Here is a 22,631-nt window from a genome sequence, read left to right on the forward strand (position 1 = left end):
TTACAAGTATGCAATGAAAATTTGCCTGTCACTGAATTGCTACTTCCTAAACATCACATTTATGCCTTTGACTAGAAGCAAGGCACTTGGAAAAGTAGGCAACATCACCCCTTTCTACCTCCAAACACAAAAGAAACACAAATGGATTGACTATTATAATTGATTTTGTTGAGAACATTTTAATTGCAATAATTATCAATACCATAAAGAATTCTGCTAGGAAAATTCTTAAAATACAAAGTTAACGTAAATCTTTGCATAATAATAACTTAACTGTTCTCGACTTAGCATAACTTTGACATTCAAAGCATTGAATAATTAAAATTAATGTGAAAAATGTAATTATGACCAAAGAAATTAATGTTTACCTATTCTTTAAAATATTAATGGAATTCTCTGGGTTCCAGAAAGGTTATAAGAGTAGAAATAGTTCCTTATTATATGAGCCCAAGGGTCACCCTATGACCTTAATGATCTCCTAAGATGCAATAGTTAAAACAATATGCTTTTAGAAAAACTGCTGCGAAAGAAAGTAATGATAAAAAAACAAGTTGTAAAAGCAGAAAAAATGCGGAGGGATTTTGAAGGAAATGAGGAGCAATTTAAAAATGGCTAAAAAAGAGAAAAAGTAAAGGAATGACTGCACTCTAGGATATCTTTGGTGATATACTTTTGAGTGAATGTGGAATTAGTGACTGTTGGAGGAAATATTTTGAATAATTAGTATGATAGTGTTGTGAATTATGAAACTGAATAAAATGTAAGGGATGCTAAAAAATAAATGCAGGGAATTATATACGACTATTTATATAGCTAGTATAAATCTAACAAGTACAAATACGTATACTGTAGCAGGAATTTTGAATAAAGTATATGCTGCAGGATCAGCCATTACATTTAAACGTACAAAGATCTCTTGGATTTCCCACCGGGAACCAAAGACCCAGCAGCGAAGAGTTGCGATAACCTCGTCATGTCGACTATATCCTTCTGTGTATGCAATCCCACGCTTCAACAATTTGTGTGAAATTGCATAGCTTCAAGGATACATTTCCATCCGTGAGTTCATTGCATTTCTCTCTGCCATTAGTCTAATTCATGAATCTAGCGGAAATATGATTCGAAGCACCGCCGTAGAATATGATTTGAATTCAATCTAAACCTATTTTAGCACATCTAAGTTCTGCAAGGACACAAAGGTCCTGACAATCCCCGAGTTACGCAAACCTCGACTCATCTGAGCGGCCACTGCCTATATAGGTGCCATTTGCTCCATCAGCTTCCGAAAATGGGACAAAAATATATAATTTGCATTTATTTTTTGTGATTCACCACGTGTAAGCGCAAGAAAGCACAGTATCCTAGGAAGAAGAAAAACAAACATGAAAGAGTTTTTTGGAAACAAATGTCGAATTCGTGGGCATCACGGGATTTTTGGCAAATTATATAGACGAAGTTACATAAATTTGGCAATATCACTCATGCCCTTGAATTTGAAGAGGAAGTAGATGAAGCAGAGAAACCTTGACTGCATAAACCCGTGTACCGCGCGCTCCATTTTTTTAAAGATATCGTCCACGGAAAAGAGGGTCACCCAATCACCCAAGCAGGAGATGTTTGGCACATTTTAAGAAATGCGCAAAAGAGGAACGGTTTTCATAGTTCATAATTGCTTCTACGATCCTCAAGAACGAAAAGCTTTTTAAAAATTCGATTTTTTAAGAGTTCTATACTTGATCACTTTTTATCGTTCTATAAATTTAACAAAGACCTAAGAAATGGTTTTCAGTCGGCAGAAGATGTTCCGGGAGGATAGGGAAGAGGTTGACGACGTTGAGGGGAGAGGAGAGATGATGCGCACATTGATTTGAAATTCCCCGCGCAGTAATGGTATTTCGAAAAATTTTCGGTCGTTTTCCGCAAACACGCAATGCCACCTCCCCTTTAATGTCAACGTTCCTGCCGAGTACAATCCCATCCCCTCCACCCCCCACAAGCTGTAATTTTGTCACCAATTAAGACGGAAAAATACATTTACATGCATCAAAAAAACCCATTTTACAACGTCATGCGTATTTTTACAAAAGTTCAATCCAGTGCCAGTTGCGGTATTCTCAATTTTAAAGCCAAACGAGAAATTACCCAGGATCGTCGTTCTGCGTGCCAGGAACCAAGGCGGAGGGCAAGATTGACCGGAGAACGTAGGTTCAAGTGCTGAAATGTGTGGTGATCGACTGCTTGTACATCGCCGAGATTCACTCATAACTCCATTGAGTGATCATATTTGCACGCGTGATAGGAAATGCTAGTTATTCCAGGTGAACCATTCACCGTAGGTACGAGAAAATTGCCCATATGGCGTGCAGCGTATTCTCGAGACTCGGCCGAATGCGCCTCATTCAACAGAATTTCGAATCTGAGACCATACCCAGGACAGAGACAGTGCCCAGCACGTTTGACCAGTCTCTTCATCGGCAAACCCCCTTCCGCGTACACTAAACCAGTGACCCTCCCCTCTCCCAAACCTTCTGTTTACTTTAGTCGGCGTGCAGGTGCTCGTGGTGCACTCCTCTCGTCAAATGAAACCTGTACCGCGGAGAATAAACCCCTACACAGCCTCGGAACTTTCAACTTCGGGTGTGCAGCGCTCCCTTTTGTCTGTCAAGTAAACCATTCACTTGGTCGATCGAATCGAGCCGGTGGGCATCGAAAGAATACGAAGGACCGAATTCTATATCTGAAGAAATACGTAAGAGTTTATCCTCAATCCATACTTGAAATAATACTATATTTAAATGAAATTATTAACTTTGTAATCCCACACACTTTATTGAGAACGCGACCAAGGTTTCGACGTTGAACATCATTATCAGGTACCCTGATGAGTAACCTGACAATGACGTTCAACGTCGAAACCTGGGTCGTGTTCTAAATAAAGTGTGTGGAATATCAAAGTCAATTTCATTTCAATATCTTATATAAATCCCTTGCCGGACTTATGTCGGCAAGGGATTTATATAAGTCGGTAAATCCGTAAATCCCTTAACTTATGTAAAGTTACGCCGGAGAAAACAAATTGAAATAATACTGTTTTCCTCGTGAAGAACATGTCTCTAACAATATCCACAGAGAAGCCGCAGTTAACGAATATATTTTCGTTTGGAAATTACGTCAGCCAATTAAAAAATTAAGATGGAGTAACTCAAAGTTGGCAAAATAGTTTCTTATTTCTCCTTTTATTTCTTCCAGCCACATATGAGGAAAGGAGGACGGTTTATGAAGTTCCACTGAGGTCATCATTCACCAGTCCGCGAGAGGTTTTCTACCGAATTCCGTCGGTGAGTGAAATGAAATACTTGACCACTCTCTGCTAACTGATCAAACTATTGCTCGTTTTTGCGGCTTTCGGTGACCAGTCGGTGTAGTCGGCGTTTCTGTTTTGAAAAATGTTTAATGAGTGAGTCTTTGAATTTCCTTCAACTCGAGAGTGAAATGATTGCTATGCCCTTGTTTCAGTCATATATCAAAGCTCTGCTTGGGGAGAGTGAATTAGACTGCTACGGATTAACTCGTTTGGGTCCGTATGTGCTTACCATTACTATATTGGGTTGGTCGTAGCGGGGATGATAGGAGTGCGGTGGTAGGCGGCGGCAGAGATGGAGTGTGGTAGGTAAAATTGGAAATCTGGCCGCGGGGAGGAATGTGAAATTGTGGCGGGGCATTTAAACGGCTCTAATATTTTACCATGCGCAGTCAAATGGCGACTGTGGCTTGGAGTATAGGAATGAAGAAATTTCATGTGTCATTGTTTGTACCCGCAGACTGAAATGATGGTTCTGTGCCATTGAGTGTCACCATGGTGAGTGTCTACCATACAGGGTGCGTTCCAAAATAAATGCAATTATTTTTTTAAAGTAATTTATTGAACATATTTGCACAAAAACTTAAAATTCTTCAAAGTACTGTGCTTGGGCCTCTACACATTTTTTCCGCGACTCTACCGTGATCGGTACCCGCCTTGGAAGGCGTCTTTCGGGGACCTCTCGCAAGGTCTTTGTCACGGCTGATTGGATCTCTTCTATGGACGAAAAGCGGGTGCCTGTCAGGGCTGCCTTAATCCGAGGGAATAAAAAGAAATCTGCTGGGGCGATGTCAGGGATATAGGGGGATTGGGGCAGCATTGACACCTGGTGTTTGGCAAGGAACTCGCCGACTAGTAGTGTGTTGTCGTGATGGAGTTGCCAGGTAGCGGAGATGTCTTTTCTCGTCCTGATGACCCTATTTCGGAGTCTATCCAGCACTTAAACGTAGCAGGCAGCGTTAGCCGTCTGTCCTTGAGGAACAAACTCCTTATGGACCACTCATTTACTGTCAAAAAAGACAATAAGCATTGTTTTCACTTTTAATTTGCTCATTCTTGCCTTTTTGGGCTTGGGGGACTGGTCGGTGTGCCACTCAGAGTTTTGGCGTTTTGTTTCTGGGTCTTATTCAAAAATCCAGGTTTCATCACCAGTGATGCCGTTCAAATAATCAGGTTTGTTTTCAATACGTTGCAAAATTTCACTTGAAATTTCCGTTCGGTCGATCTTTTGGTCGTTTACGTGACACGGTCGGCGCGCAGAGGTTTACAATAACTGACGCCCTGCCACTTCCACGGCTTAGAGAGCACTAAGACCGGTTTGGTGGCAAAGCTTAGCGTCCCTCCCACCCACTGCAAGCGGTTTGTCCCACTCCAATGAATAGGAACGGAGCGGGAAATTTAATTCAATTACTTTTGAAACGCACTATGTATACCTAAAATATCTTTCCTTAATTGTTCCATGTAAATATTTTCTGCATCTGAATCAGTAGAACCCTTCAAATTACTGTGTGTGCATGCTGCGATCGAATTAGTACCTTAAGATAGGATATTCTGCGTGCACCTTGGTATACAAATATTTACATTTATCCGATTTACTTATATTTGCGCCATCTTTTAGTAAATATTTTCTTGGTTGATTTACAAAAGGCATGAATCGAAGGATAGAATTGAGCAAAATTTCTTTTTTTCTTGGCATTCACATTTTTTTGCAGCGCACTGATTTCATCCTTTCTGTTCAAATATTCGAGTAGTGTCGTACAACATGTTTCTTTCGCCCCATTAGTTCCACGGTTCAATTCATTGGTCATTTATTTGTCCCTGCTTCAGCTTAATCCTATTTTTACGCACTTCCGTCACCTTCTCTCATCTATCTATATGTTTATCTTCTCTTTACCCCATGGTATTTTTGCCCTTTTGCTATTTCCTTTCCTATAGATTCGTTTGCGTTCTTCCATAACCCTTTTTCAGCATGTTGTCTTCATTCTTCCCTTATGCGCATGTATCTTTCCTAACTCAATTTTATATACAACCTGCTTATACTCCTTGCTCCTTTTGGTTAATGTTTTTTACATTCCATATCCTAAACCCGGATGGAGAGCAGGGTAAATGATTACTTAGGGGATGATCATTTTGGGTTCAGGAAAAAGGAGAAGCACGCGGGATGCCTTTGAAGTAATTAGGTCACTGATAGAGATGAATATAGAATGCAATCAGGATGTATTTGCCTGAATCGTATATTTCGAAAAGGCTTTCAATTGAGTGAATTTGGACAAACTAATGAGTATATTGCAAAAAATAGGATCAGATTGTAGGAACAGGAGGCTAATTCGCAACCTGTACATATGCCAGACTGCTCAGATGCGATTGGAGGGTAGAAAGTCCGGATGGACAGTGTTAGGAAGAGGTGTAAGGCAGGGTTGTCCATTATCATCTGTGCTGTTCAACGTATATGCGGAGAATATAATTAACGAGGAATGGGAATGAAAATCGGCGAGGAATATATTAAATCAGTTAGGTTTGCTGATTTAATATATTCCTCTAGTTTGTCAGTCAGTCACGGGGTTGCAAGCATTGATGAGTCAATTGGAAAGTAAGAGCGATTGATATGGTGTACAAATCAATGTAATTAAAACATAGGTTATGCAATTTTCCAGAGAGAGAAAGGTTAAGCATAACATTAAAATGGGAGGGCAAAAACTAGGGCAGGTGGAAGAGTTTACGTATCTCGGAAGTTTTTTGGACCAAAATGGTCATAATAGTTGGGGCATAAGGAGAAAAATCGCACTAGGTAAAGGAGCTTTCACGAAGAGGAAGGAATTGATGGCAGAGACGTTGAGTAAGGATGTTTAGAAAAGGTTCGTCAAAATTTGATATGGAGCGTAGTTATGTACGGCGCGAAAACGTGGTCGTTGAAGCAGGATAGACGTACAGATGTAGATTGGAGGTTTGTGAAATGTGGGTTTGGAGAAGGATGAAGAAGGCAAGAGAGTTAGAAAGTGCCGGGTATGGCGGGGGAGGAGAGGGAATTGTTGGGGAGACGGGAAAAATGGATGCAAAGCATATTGATCGGCAGTGGGCTGTTGAAGACTGTGATAGAGGGGAGGATGTTAGGCAAACGAGGAATGGGCAGGAATAGGATAGGGATGTTGGACGGAATGAAGGGAGGAAGGAAGTATGCGGACATGATGCCTGTTGTAGACTAAGATGTTGGGTTGTGTTTTGTTAGGAGAGACAAGATACATGTATTAATTTGATAGTTGTGCAAAAACTACCGTAACCGGTAAATTACCTATAATTATAAAGAGTGAAAATTATATACTTAGGAAAAAGGTTTGTTTTGAGAAACTTTAGAGAGGGGGAAGTACAAGGAATCATTCGGAGACCTTACTTTGCTTTAAGGACACTTTAAGGACGGTTCAAATTAATTAAAGATATTGGAGAGCGAAGGTCTTTGGACGGGATTTTTAAGATGACATCCGCGAGAGGAAACTATGTCATCCATGCATATTTCGTTGGTAACGCTCTCGGTCCGGCTAGACCCGGGAGTGAAACTATGTTGGTCATTATACGCTCTCTCCACAGTAATGGCTCCTTTCGAATTATGCATATACTGGTCTTCATGTATATACCTCGTGTAAAGTGAGAATGTAGGTGTGAAATCCGTGCATGTTATTTGCTGAGGAGGTTGTTGCATTGAGTGAAAATGCGTTTGATCGGAGAAACCTTCAGCGGGAATACAGGAATATATAATTGTTTAAATTTATTTAATGGACGGTATAGATCACAGCCGAAAAGTGATCATCTCATGGACTGCACCTTTTGCCTGAACGTTTCCAGGATTTGATAATACTTACTATTACTACATTTTATTTTAACAATAAATTTCAACTAAAAAAAACTCCTGCGCTGTAATGAAGTGTGAACGAAGTGATATGGATTCGTAATTCGTTTGCTTTAGAGATAAAATCCGAGTTCAAGATTTTAAAGTGCGTGATATATTTCCTACCTCAATACGGTGTATTTATTTTTTTGAATTCTACCGTTTAAGGTTGATCTTGGATCAACGCACATTGAACACGGCTATATTTCTTAGCCTCACCTAACAAGACACATTCCAGCCCCCATTCTTAAATTCCGTACACTTCCTTCCACCCTTCATTTCGTTCCACATAGATACCCTTTCCCTCCAAATTCCTCGTTTGCCTAACCTTCTCATCTCTGTTACGGTGTTCAACATCCCATCGCCAATCAAATTCTCTGCATCTATCTCTCCTGCCTCCATTTGATATCTTCAAACAATCCCATTCCTAATATTTCTTCGTTCATTTTCTTTTCCATTTATTTAAATTGTTCATCCTTTCTTCATCTCTCAAATGATTTCTATTTAAGTTCTTAGCTTCCAGATTTCGGTGACTTACGAACCAAAGCTACTTATCCAAGTTTTCTACTAGTGTTGTCTTAACCCCTTTACTTCTTAACCTCTTTACTTTTATTTACTTCTCCTTCTCCTCGTAAAATCTTACGTATTTCCCTGTGAAATTATTTTTCTTTTGTCCTCAGTTTACTTTGAACACCTTTATTCCAAACACTTACAACATAGGTAAACCCGTTCACCTGCTCTAGTTTTAGCCCGCCAATTTAACGAAGGTTATAACACCGTCCTTGGCAGACGATTGACAATTGTTGAGGCAATGCTCTTAGGATCGTCATTCAGCGTACCAGGAACCTAGGCGGAGGGGGGTTGTGCAAGATTGACCGGAGAAACGTAGGATCAAGTGCTGGAATGTGTGGTGATAAACTGCTGGTACATTCGGCGAGATTCACTCATAACTCCATTGAGCGATTATATTTGCACGCGTGATGGGAAATGCTAGTTATTCCAGGTGAACCATTCTCTATAGGTACGAGAAAATTGCCCATATGGCGTGTAGCGTATTCTCGAGACTCGGCCGAATCCGCCTCATTGAACTGGGTTTCGAATGTGAGACCAAACCCAGGACACATACAGTGCCCAGCACGCTTGACCAGTCTCTTCATCTTCAAACCCTCCTTCCACGTACACTAAACCAGTGACCCTCCCCTCTCCCAAACCTTCTGTTTACTTTAGTCGGCGTGCAGGTGCTCGTGGTGCACTCCTTTCGTCAAATGAAACCTGTACCGCGGAGAATAAACCCCTACACATCCTCGGAACTTTCAACTTCGGGTGTGCAGCTATGTCTGTCGGCGTAGTTTTATTTTCAAAAATGAAAAATTAGTACATGAATTTTCTTCTCCTCGAGAGTGAAATAATGGATAATCCTCTTTTGTTTGTTGGAAAGTGAAATAGACTACCGATTTACTGGTGCTTTATTTGCGTATGATATCTGCACACCAATTACTGGAATTGGTGGGCCGCGTATTGCTGCCGGAAAGTGCCGGTGCTTCCCGGCAACTGCCGGGAGTCTGGCAATGACGGAGCGAGGTGGGGGAAAGATGAAATTGGATTACGTTTTTGGTCGTGGAATTTAAACGCCACTTCAAATATTTTGCCTAATTGCGACTGTCTCGGAGTATAGGAATCAAGAAAGCTATCTCATTACCTTGAAGCATTGAGAACACGGTTTCGAACCCACAGACTGAAATTATGATTCTCTGTCGTTTTATTCAATATTATACTTTACACATAATTTTGAAACGTCGGTGGACCGTATTTACGAGAGCAATTTCAATAAATACCAGATTATTCTCTTATTTATGTTCTTGCCTTTATATCCATACTAAAAAGACTGTATTTTTCCACAAATTTTAATCTGTGTAATATCACTAGTATGGATATTAAATACTTCACGAAAAGAAGCCTGAAAAAGTAGAATATACTTGCCTTAATACGTTGTGTTCGGGAGTTTTGGGAGCGCTAGTAGCCGAGTGGCCATTACGCTATCGCTTAACCGAGCATGAGTGACCATGACGGGTGCCGACAATATGCCTAAGATATCCTGCCTTAATTGTTCCGCACCTGTTCGTAATTTTTATGTACTTTATTTTCTGTTTAATAAATATTCAGAGTATATGCAATTTCTATTCTTCCTTTGTTGTTGATTTCTAATATGTGGAACACTAATTCTGATTAATTAGTGCGACCTGTTTATGCGTTTGAACGTAACAGCATTTGTCTCCCTAGTAAATCATCATGTAGCACTAGATTCCTTGACCATGTTCTTTGATTCTAAAATTGCCACTGCAGCTTCTTTAGGTCAGTATTGAAAGGTACGTATGTAGGGAATGGAAAAGAAGCACGTTCAATCTGAGAGGCCATGGTTTAAAGGGTGAAATCTAGAGCACATGGAACAAGTCGAGGGATGATACTTGTCTGAGGGCCAAGAAGGAATTGGGCAATGGAATTGCGATAACGTTATCATTCTTTAGGTTTTAATTGAGTGGAAGGAATAATATACATGAACAAGTGTTCGTGAAAACGGTGGAGGGATGCACTGTGGTCTTTTCCCTGGATGGGATGAAAAGCAGTGAGACATGCTGATGCTGAACTGATTTTCGTAATGGTACCCCTGATGGAAAGTGTAAGAGAACATTTGAACAGGGAAGAAATGCAGTACCCAGGGCAGTTTTTCTTCGTCTAACTGGAAGATGACTTCCAGTGGGTTATTAGATTTGACTTCTCCACTAGCGTCTTAAAGAAATGGCATATATTTATAGATATAGACTTTTCTTCCTTCTTTGAATTAATCATAGTTAATGTCTTCAACTTAACAAAAAATAATCGAATTGACTGGCACTAAGTTGGCAAGTTTCGTTTTGATTTCGACTTTGATATTAGCTTTTCATTTTGAGTGACATTTAATGACCATGGCATGTGTATTGTTCAGATGTAATAGTGCAAACATAATTTCTGTAGCGCTCTTTGTCTGTCTGGTAAGTTCAGGGCGTTCACTTTTTTAAATTGCCCCTAACGAATTGTGGTAAATGACGAAGCGAGGTTTTTTTCAGTTTGTCTGCCTAAAGGCCGATCTTTTCCAGCATTTCTTCTCCTCTCTTGGGAATCGCTTCATCCTTGATTAATCATAAACCATATTTTAGATTAAGTTGATTATGCACACTATGGACGTCTCCAACAGTAGAGAGGAAAGGAAACCTTAAATACTTTCGCGGATAATCCCAAAAACCCTTGTTTTCTCATTCACTAATGTCCCGCGAAAAGTTGAATTAGTCAGCGGGTGGTATAACAGTTAACCTACCGTAAAGGGAGATCATTTGCATCGTTCCTTAAAACAATTGCACCATCTCGAGAACCTGTAGAGAATTTCGACGCAGTGTAAAGATATTTATCACGCAATTATTTTTTCTTGTGTTTCTCATAACTTCCTACCAACACTTTCATTAAGCTTTATTTTCCCCTTTCCTCCTCCCTGTTCAAACTGCCATGTTATTCAACGGGCCGCTACAACTCCCTACGCCTTGCTTTTCCACCACAAGAAATATCCTCAGAAGTATCCCCTCATTCCCTGATACATCGACCATCACTTCCTCACTCTCCTTGCCAACATATATTCTTCCTCTTTCTCCATATCCTAACCTTAGCATACGAGGGCGATTCGAAAAGTAAGTTCTCCTATTTTTTCATGAAAAATCAAATTTATTCTCAACTTTGCGTACATCGTTGGAAAGGTTGAGCATTTAGCTATTTTTTTACATAGTTGCCTTGACGATCAATCACTTTTTGCATCCTTGTAAGCAGCTTTTTAATACCAGCGTCGTCCCTTTCTCCCGCCGCGTCGCGAAGCCAAGAGACATGTACAGGTTGCGGATTAGCCTCCTGTCCCTCGATTCTTTTCCCATTTTCAATTTCAATATGCTCATTAGTTTTTCTCAATTCACTCTATCAAACGCTTTTTCGAAATCTACGTAACCAATGACATTTTTTTCCGCAGACGTAAGAGAAAATGTACTCCGAGGGAGAATTAGTTACGAATTTTCATATGTCGCCGCATCGGAATATAGTGACTGCGAACACGTGAGGAGTCTAATTTGAAATGAAACCAAGGAAAATGGAATTGAGAGAAATATGGCACATGGAGGTTGACATTGACTATATCCGACTGGCATTATATCTTCCGCACCAGTCTAATATAACATGACAACTATTCAGGTCGATTAGAGAAATTAATATGAATTTTATTTAAAATAATTTTTATAAGGGTCGATGTTTAAAATGTGTCCAAAGGATGTATGGGAAGAATTTATGCTTCGCATCTGCTGGAACCTTATGAAGTTCTCCTACCAACACCCACTCCTTATAATGGCTGGCCTCTAAACACCTCCTCATACTCGTATAAGGCCTATTTCAACTCATCCGAAAGAATCGTATTTAACTGATTATATCGGCGGTCTAGAGCAGTTCTTGTAAATAATATGTGAATATTTTATAAGAGCATGATTACCCACTGACAACAATTTTGCTTACCGATACCTGGGAGTTCGGCCGCCGGGAAGGCAGTTTGAGTTAGGCGGTATTAGGCGGTGTCAGGGACGGGGTGAGGCAGGAGAAAGCGGAATTCGGATCGCGGGGAGGAATGTGGCGTGGAATTTAAACGCCACCTTAAATATTTTTCCATGCGCAGCCAAATGGCGACTGTGGCTCGGAGTTTAGGAATAAAGAAAGTTCATATATGGCATTGTTTTGCAGAGAACGCGGGTTGGAAACCGCAGGCTGAAATGATGGTTCCATGTCATTTTCTATACTGCTCAACACAGTATTTTAAAAGGTTGCTGGAGTGAATTTTACGAGGATAAGTTAAGTTTTAAATAACATTCAGCTTTAACTCTCGCATACGCATCCCTACAGAAGAAGTTGGTATATATAGCACTCTGTTTCCTTGCCATCGTTCAGGTATAAGCTGTGGTAGGGAGTGTTCGGAGCACCGGTAGCCGAGTGGCCATTACGCTATCGCTTAACCGAGCATGAGAGACCATGGCGAGTGTCGACCATATGCCTAAAATATCCTGCCTTAATTGCTCCCCGTGCTATCAGATATGTACTGCAACTGGATCCGTAGAACTCTCCCAAGGAGTTCGAAGTACGGTGTGTGTGCATGCTGACGGTTGGGTCGATTGAGATAAGATTAAGATAGGATATTTTGCAAATTTTTGGCCAATAATTTCTTTATCCTATTATTTTTTTGCAATGAATCGAAGGAGAGCATTGAGCAAAACAGCATGTTGAGTCGTGTTGGGTAATGGTAGAGCCAAGGTTTCCCTAAGTCTCCTCATTGAAAATCAATGCATTACAGAATCGATGTCATTATTTTAATGTGAATTCTTCATTCAGTCCTAGCCTACGTTTAATATACACTTCTAAATCGGAAAAGTTTTTTAACAAACTCTGTGAGATGATAGATCATGATTGATCACAATTATTTATTCAGACATCTATTAATCACAAACTGTCTGACTAAATATTTTTTTCTGTCTCTATCTGCTTTTTGTTTTATTAGTATCCTGCCTCAATTCATTATTTAATTATTTTTAAATGCTTCTTCTTCTATTGTTACGTATTTCCATTTCCCTCTCATTAGTACCCAATAGTCTTTTTTTTAGTAACAGTCTTTTATTCCCTTTTTACCTTCCCCAACTGACAGTAATTTCACTTCTATTAACTTTCTACATCCCCAGCCTGAGACCTTAATGTCTTATGTGCTGAATGACGCCCTGTGCTACGTAGCCTCATCACATGTAATCTATGGCCTTAGTTAGGACTTAGTTATCCAATAAGCACAATTAGGGCTTAATAATTTCTGTTTTACTGATTTTCACCTGCGTAGAAATTGTAAAAAAACAACATTGCACAAGAGAGTCTCATAAGTAATAAACTATGATAAAGGGTTTAATAACTCAACACTTCTTCACAAGTGTCTTAGAACTTAAGGTTATTTTTAAGGAAATAATCGCTCTAAACTAACTTCATACGTAGTTGAAAGTGCACGCAAATGACGGCCAAAAAGTTCTCTAACTCCTTGATGTCACCTTCTGATATGCACGCGTTTTGTCATTGTCCTGCATTCATTTCCATCCTTTATAATTGTGGTGCTCTAAATGGAGAAGAACTTCATTGAATGGTATAGAAAAGTATACTATTATTACTGCCTACTTAAGACCTACCAAAATTATTGAAAATGTCTTTATTGAGAGTCACAAGGTTATTAATTAATTAATATGAGCTCTTTAATTGTTGGATTCATTGAACCATTTCTCCATTCATACTAAGTTGTGGGTTCTGTACTTTGTTTAACGTAACCACTGGCAAAACAGCACTTGTTGCAGGATAAGGATGGGATGCATGATTAACCCATTCAGGATTGATAATATCACAATTTTTTAATTCCCTATTTAAACTATTTGGTGTGGTTATTGCACCATTGCATTTTTAATTAGTATTATATAAAATTATTGAATTGATGGAAGCAATACATGAAAATTTAGATGAGACACTTAGACTAGTAAGATAATGCACTTTGAGCAACTCATTTCTTTCAAATCGTTTCTTTTAATTTTTACAGAAACTTTGAAGGATTCATGATGGCTGATGCTCCAGGGGGTGAGTAATATTTTTACTTTGCTTTTATTCATTGCAATTAGCATCACCAAAGCTGGAAATTTTAGAATAGTTCGAAAGTTGGAGTTGTAGGTTATATTAGGCCAGTGGAAAATTTTATATTGATCAAATAAATGGGAATATATTATGTTTACATTACACAAAACTGATGGGGACTGACAGTTTTTTACATAGTTCTTCCAAGGAACACTTGGAAAAACTATGTCAATGCCTTAGCAAGTAGATAATTTGCTAAAAATGAATATAAAGCTCCACCTGAAAAGAAGGCATGAAATGGAAGAAAAAATTAGTGAAGAAATAGAGAATACTAAAGACAGAAGAGGTGACTAGGAGACAAAAGTATTGAAGACCGAAGGCATATATGAAGAGGAGGCCAAAGATTGAAGACCAAAGGCACATATGAAGAGGAGGCCAAAGATTGAAGACTGAAGGCACATTTGAAGAGGAGGCCGAAGAATGAAGACTGAAGGCATATATGAAGAGGAGGCCGAAGATTTGAAGACCGAAGGCACATATGAAGAGGAGACCGAAGATTGAAGACTGAAGGCATATATGAAGAGGAGGCCAAAGATTGAAGACCGAAGGCATATATGAAGAAGAGGCCAAAGATTGAAGATTGAAGGCATATATGAAGAGGAGGCCGAAGATTTGAAGACTGAAGGCACATATGAAGAGGAGGCCGAAGATTGAAGACCGAAGGCACATATGAAGAGGAGGCCAAAGATTGAAGACCGAAGGCATATATGAAGAAGAGGCCAAAGATTGAAGATTGAAGGCATATATGAAGAGGAGGCCAAAGATTGAAGAAGGAAGGCACATATGAAGAGGAGACCGAAGATTGAAGACTGAAGGCATATATGAAGAGGAGGCCAAAGATTGAAGTCCGCCTGCCTTTCTTGTACGTTCAACAAAAACTTTTTTTAATGATTTCATTATATAGATTACTTTTTGATAGACACAATTATCCCTAATTTTATTGAGATAATTGATTATATGCTATGCCAAAGTTTCATTCATTCATATAGCTTTACAATTGGGTTCCCATTCATTGTGAATTTGTGTCCATTACTCAATGTTAAAATTGAAAGTATTTATGAGAAGGCTATGAAGTCCCATTTATGGAATTAATTTTTGGATGTAGCGTTTTTTTATGTTAAACCTCTGCATGTAATGCAACAATTTCAGAGTCTAAAAATCATTTTCCTTGACCAGGATTCAAACCCGGGTCCCTTGATGTCCACCCCAGTGGTTTAGTCAGTTAAGCTATCTAGGTGTACTGTTACATACCAAAATTTGGTCCCGCAGTTTCTTGGACTCTGCAAATGAGTTGAACCTCACATTCAATCCAAATGAACTGGAGGGCCATGAATAACAAAAAAGGCTAATATGGGCTAGGTGAAGGACAGTTAAGGGGGCTGGGGACTGATTAAGTAAGTTGAATATGTCAGCAGCCATCAGTGAATTAAATTGTGTTGGTGCATCCTCTTCACTCACGCAACTTCTCCAATTGCTATATTCTTTCATGTCGTCACTTTTCTTCTCTTTAATTTCTGGCTTTACTTGTTCCTATGTCTTCCTCTCTTACTATTCCATTGCTAATGTCATTTTCATCATACCATTCATAGAGTTTCTTCTTTATTACCTCCTCATTTTCCACCTCCATCCTCCTTTTAATTCCTGATGATGTTGGGTGATCTAAATCACTTCTAATGACCAAAGGTCTCTGAGGGAATTACAGGGAAATTTTCCTTTCCTACTCTCATCCCTTATATTTTTACCACAAGTGTTCATACCCTCAACTCCTTCAACAGTCTTTAGCCACATTCTCAAAGCTACATAGTGGTTTGCAAGCCCTTAGTTTGTTCATACAGACCCTGCATCTGGTAATAAATATTTATTCCATTAACTGTATACTTAAAATTTGGGGCCTTCTTTTGAGGTATTTTTAAAAAATTTAGCATTGAATGGAGAGAGATTAGCCATTCTTCTCTAAGTTTTCCCATTACCGTCTCACTCATGCGATTAATACATTCAGTGATGTTCAGCAGTAAAATATTTAGTCGCCAATGGCAGTAATATTCCCTCCTCTCACATCTTGAAGCATTTTAATATTAATGGCAAAGTACAAAATATGGATAGCTATTCTCAAAAGGTAGGTGGAAGTACCTCACACATGGGTATCTGGGGATCTTGTGTGCAGGTTATCGTTTTGAGTGCATCAGTTTGTACCCATATACTCAAATTGGCATAAACTAGTGCATTTATTAGTACTTTTAAGTTAAGCAGGTGGGTAACAAGAAAGTTATAGTAAAATTATCGGCTGAATATCTTTTACAATGCTTAATATATGTAGATAATACCTCCTTAACGTTTAAGCACATGGACTGTTAGTTAAACAAGATCTGAACTTGTGAAATGCTTCAACTCTTCAAGGGCGTTGTTTTCTCTCTTATTCTCATATAAGATGCTTCAAGTCAGACCCTGCATCCTCACATTTCCACTGAATTTTTTACTCATGTCATAATGCTTCTTTCTTCAACATACTCAAAGAGTATCCCTATTTCTAATGAACGATTACAGTGGGAATAATATGGGCTGCTGATTGTTTACACTATTTCATTCTGCCTTAGATTCTTCTCTTGTATGACTACATTCAGTCAAAAACAAGCAATTGCCAGAACCCATGCATGGTGAGCATATATTGACAGAAACCACTTTTTTCAGTGAATTATGTGAAAGTAATCCAGTTAATCAAGTGTAACCTAGCCACTGTAACGTTCACACACCAAAATTTAAAAGTTCAGTTATGGATAATTTCTGTGACAGTGCACAACGCAGTGTTATTGTACATTGCAGTTTAATTTAGTCTCACCATAATGTTTCCAAACATGTACTAGTTGGCAAAATGTGCTTGTTTCACTAATTTCCAATAAGGGCTTCAAGATTTACTTGTGCTCATGAGCCCAGTTTAATTTTCATGAAAGTACCCTTCAATGCTGTTGTTTCAAACCACCTATTTTCATGGATGAGGTTTGTTTGAATTGAGTAGTGAATGGAGTAGCGATGAGAGATTAGTCATCCCTGATATATTGAAAGGAAATACATGACTTTCTAATTCCAGAAACACGACCTAGGTTTCGACATTGGACATCATTATCAGGTGGTTCTCACATAAGACAACTTAGTATTTAAACCTTCAGAGTGGGGAGGGGGGTTGGTCAGAGAGGGATGGTGGAGGGGTAAAAAGGTTAAAATATAGATCAGAGGAAGTAAAGCTTTCAGTATCAATCGTTGGCTATTAATAGAGGTTTGTTTGGGAGGGGGATACCCCCTGTGAGGAGCTCTGGACGTGAAAGAACAGTAGATTTAGGAGGGGGGATTGGGTGGGATACAAAATTTTGTTGGCAAGTTCATCCTTGCAGCGGACATATTTAAAATTTCAAAATGCTCTAATGTATCGAGTCTATGGCCTTTTTTTTCTAAATGGAGAATTTCAATCTCAAAGTCACAATGTTTGATAAGATGCTTTCCAAAGAGGGATGTTATGTTCTTATTCTTCAGTCACATTTTGTGGTCCTTAGTTCTTTAAATTTCCATCACGTTTGCTAAATGTATTTATTGACGCACTCTGAGCACTTTAATTCACAGACACCACTCCTCTTGTCTTTGGGGATTTTGTCTTTAGCGTGTGAGATCAGGTTCTTAAGGCATGAATTATTGTAGAAGGCAAATTTAATTTTTTCTTTAGGTAATTCTTGATTAGTTTTGGAAATATTCCCCTGATAGAGAATTTAACAACATTTGGCAGTGGGATCTTCTATACATTCAGGATTGTAAATGTTGCTTATGGATAAATTAGTAAGTTTCTTCTGGTAATGTAAATTTATTAGCTTTTCTGGACAGCCATTGTTAAGTGCTATCATTTTAAACATGTTAGGTTCCTTATTTATTTTTGATTTGGACAGAGGAATGGAGGCTAATTGGTAGATCGTTGCATGGAAGGCTGAAAGCTTTCAGCCAAAGTAATGCCTTGAAGTAGAATTAATTATTTGGCCAGTATATATTTCCTTTCGAAAAATGGAGTCCTTTAACGGATCTTTGCGTTTCGAAATGGATGCGTTGAGGAAATTCAGGGTACCTTTTCCTTTTTTTCACATGTGAATCGTTCATAAGAGCGTTCATAAGAAATGTAAATTCATCTCTTCAAAGTAACTCAGATCATTGGGTTTCATTATTTAATATTTCATTTCAAAGGTACTGGAAATACTGCAACAGGAACTTGGAGTCAACTTCAGTTTATAGTAGAATAATTTTACTTAAAATTTTGTCCACGTATATATTATGTTATATAATGAGTTAACTAATTCACAAGAGTGACTATTTATAGATGCTTAAATTAAATTTAGATAGTGTGAGGTAATACGTTACCATATTCATTCAGTTCATTATATACACCTGAAATTCCATTCATGTAGGAGAGAAGAAAAAAATATCACTCTGATATCCATATTTATTGAAATAAAAGGTGTATACATAGTAAGCATAAAGAACTCTCTATTCATTTTTACTACAAAAAGTACATACACTAAAATACTGTGTCACTACTAATGTGTCAAAATACTACAATAGGCATCTTTAAGTTTTTGGCTTAGCATTATTTAAGAAAATATAAAATGTGACCATAAGCATCTTCAGGAGATTAAATCAGCTTCATACTTTTCCTATTAAAATCCATTCTCATTTCTTTTCCTTCACATTCCTCCCTTCTAATCTTCATCTTGTTGACAGGATTACCCAAAGAACCATAGAAATAATACATCATTCTTGGTGTTGCCTCAGATATAGAGCTGCAATGAGAAGAAGACAGATATAAGAAAAAAATTATGATTCTACTTTAGGTAATGATAGGAAATTTGGGTAGATATGAAGACTATACAGGATTAAAGATAAATTTAAGCTAACATGATATTAGGTGTAAAGCATTTTGTGTCAAAAGAAGAAGTCTTGTGTTGCATAAAGTTTTCAAAGATCTAGGGTGGCAATCTCTGAGACATTGAAAATTAGACTTCAGATTAAATGTCTTACAAAAATTGGAAGGATGTCTATTGAGCAATTAAATTGAAATTGTATTATTACCCCATTTTACTCTGGTAGGAGAGATTTTACAGATGATGTTAAAGAGGCCAAGAGGGGAGGTAAAACGTTTTCATTAAGTTTAGTTTAGCGAATTAAATAGGCTTAAATATATTTTCATAATAATAGGACAGAAGGAATGTACGTACTTTGTGTATAAAGTAGTCATGTTATGCCAAAGTTGTTAAAAGAGCTAAACTGGGAGTTAATAGGGGTCCAAAATTAAGAGTGCAAAATGGATCTCTTGCATACCAAGTCTGTCCAATAAATACGCGAACTGAGGCCATAAAAACTTTATTTTACAAAATTTAGCCTATATCATTTTTGTCCCCTTCAAAGTACTCTTCATTTGTTGCTATGCACTTATTCCATCTTCTTTTCCAATGTTTTAAGCATCCTTGGAAGTCCTCGGCAGTTAGGCTATTTAGTTTTCTCATCATTTCTTGCTTTATTGTGTCCACATCTTTGCAGTGATATCCCCTCATCACATTTTTGCATTTTGGGAATATGAAAAAGTTGAAGGGGGCAAGATCTGACGAATAAGGAGGATGATCAAGGATGGTGATTGAAAATTTTTGCCAGAAACTGGCGAACAATCAATGCTGAATGTGCAGGTGCATTGTCATGGTGAATCCATCCATGGTGGGATCCATCCATCATGTTCAGTTAAAATAGTGTGCACTATTGATTTCCCTTAATTCAGTTCATCAGCTATTATTCGGACAGTTTTTTGACGATCGGTAGGGACAAGGGCCAAGACCAAGGGCCAAGGGACAAGATGTCTCTATAGGAATTTAATGAAAATTGTAACATTAACCCATCATACTCTGGTAGGAGAGATTTTACAGATGATATAAGAGAGGTCAAGTGTCAAGAGTTAATAACAGGATACAGGGGATATAGGTACTTTGTGTCAAACTTAGTTGTGTTCTACCACGGTAATTAGAAGAGCCAAACTGGGAGTGAATAAAGGACCAAAAATTAGGATATAAAATGAATCCTTTGCATATATTGGAAGGATTTCTCCATAGCAATTACATTAAATTGTTTGATTATCCCACATGGCTGGCATATCCCATATGGCTGTCGATCTGCAGCTCTTAAAGTAAAATGTGGTGTACCACAGGGCTCTGTGCTTGGCCCTGTACTTTTCATCATCATGATTAATGATTTGCTCTGTTATATGAAACCTACATCTGTTTTATATGCTGATGACACTACTTATGTGCTAAATTGCCAACATCTAGAAGATGCAAAGGTACGATCTAGTGCTACCCAAAGACAGGCTAAGGAATGGTTTGATGTTAATCTTTTATATTTAAATACTAACAAAACTCAGCATATTGAATGTAGTCTTAAATTAATAATAACTGATATTGAAACTGCTAAAATACTAGGAATATATATTGATATGAAACTTAACTGGGAGATTCACATCAGTCAGACCTGTAATAAACAGAGTAAAGCTATTTATATGTTAAGAAAGCTCAACTTTCTCATTTCAAATGAGTATTGTTAAACACTTTACCATGCCTTCTTTCAATGCCATTTGAACTATGGTGTTGAGTTATGGGGTCATTCCCCACATATAAAACGAATTTTGATACTATAAAAGAGAGCTATTCGCTCTCTTGCTAATATACCACCACATGATTCCTGCAAACCTTTTGTTATTAGGTATGGAATTATGACTGTATTTAGTTAATATATCTTTAAGGGTCTGATTCATGTGGAAGTTAATCTACGAGGGTCATCCGGAAAGTAGTACCCGTTCGTGAAATAAAGACACAAAAGTAAATATTAACAAACATAAAAAATTTTATTTGAAAGAGGATACTTTAAACTACTTCTCAACATAATCTCCAAGCAAATTAAGGCATTTGTCATAACGTGTGACAAGTTTCTGTATTCCTGCTGCATAGTCCTTCGCCGCCAGCTCATTGAGATACGCGAGGGACCCATCTTGCACAAATTTTTGCATAATGCAGATGGTGTTTAACAATTTCATGAACAATTGTTCGAGAAACATTGGGAAAATGCTCACAGATGTCATCAATTGTGACGCGCCGATCGTTCCTCACGAATTCGTCAACTGAGCTCACCAGTTGGTCTGTAATGACAGACGGTCTCCCCGAACGCTCATCGTCGTGTGTGTTCCCCCTCCCCATGTTGAAGTTGCGACACCACCGCCGAACAGACGACTCGTCCATTACATTGTCTCCATACACCTCCTTTAATTGGCGATGAATATCACATGGGCGAACGTTTCTTGCATTGAGGAATTTAATCACTGCCCTCACTTCACAACTGGCGGCGTTCTCAATTTTTTTAAACATTGTAAACAATCACAGAAACAACACAGGCAATGCTAGCGTCACGCAACTTGGCTCAGAGAAGGCAGACAAGCCACTGAAGCTATCTGACCTCGTCCAGCGGCTACTCGCGTCGTCAGCAATTCATGCGGCACGAACGGGTACTACTTTCCGGATGACCCTCGTAGAAACTTACCAATTAAGATCTAATATCCATAACTACCCCACAAGAGGTAAATTAAATCTAAATACTGCTTAATGTAGATTGTCATCAACTTACAACACATTTCATAGCATGAACATACGACTGTATCTGCCTACTCTGTTGAAATAAGATGGTATCCAGAGTTTCAAGAATAGGGTATATACCTGGTTACTTGCTCACCCACTTTACTCATTAGATGTATTCTTTAGCGACAATCTTCCCTACCTATATCCCTATATCCTGTTAGCATGAATTTATATTTACTTTCTGTCAAAAGTAGTCTTGTGTTCTACCAAAGTGATAAGAAGAGCTAAACTGGGAGTCATTGAGGGACTGAACATTAAAGTACAAAAAGAATCTCTTGCTAACATTGGAAAGATGTCTTATTAGCCTTTAAATTGAAATTATGTTATTAACCCATCATACTCTGGTGGGAGAGATTTTACAGATGAAATTAGAGGTCATGTGTAGAAAATATATGTTTTAGATGACATTTAATCGGCAAACTATGGGAAATAAAGATAAATTTTTGCTAACAGTATATAATAGGTGGATATACACTTTATGTCATAATTAGTCTGGTGTTCTACCAAAGTGATTATATCAGGAGGCCATTAGGCTGGGAGTTAATAATGGATCAAACATTAGAGTTCAGAATAAATCTCTTGCAGAAATCAGATATATGTTTCCCATAGCATCCTGATATAGCATGATTAGTAACTAAAATTTGTGGATTGATTGTGCAGATAGAATGCTGTTATTTCCAATGTAGGGTTTATCCTTAATTGTTAACTTTCATGTCCAAAAAAAGTAATCTTGGTTTAATTGCTAACAGATGCCCTTGCACTCAGCTATCTCTAACTGAACCATCCTGATTTTTACCTTCCTTTATACAAGTTCATATACCATTTCAACCTCTCATTTTTCTTTTTCTGTTTTTTTTCAGGATAGAGTTTCTCCACCTGTCTGGGAATAGGATTTTGAAATTTCTCTATCTAACAAGTTACTGTTGCG

General features: G+C 38.2%; 1 long non-coding RNA gene across 1 annotated transcript; it reads left to right on the forward strand.

The window, feature by feature from the left end:
* The first annotated feature begins 3,268 nt into the window (after positions 1 to 3,268).
* Positions 3,269 to 22,631, forward strand: LOC139692916 (uncharacterized). Its single transcript, XR_011701807.1, has 3 exons — positions 3,269 to 3,338; positions 13,912 to 13,949; positions 22,564 to 22,631. It is a non-coding gene; the product is annotated as an uncharacterized lncRNA (long non-coding RNA).

This window comes from Hetaerina americana, unplaced genomic scaffold (genome assembly GCF_022747635.1).
Source record: "Hetaerina americana unplaced genomic scaffold, ioHetAmer1.1.p SCAF_44, whole genome shotgun sequence".
NCBI classification, from domain to species: Eukaryota; Metazoa; Arthropoda; class Insecta; order Odonata; family Calopterygidae; genus Hetaerina; species Hetaerina americana.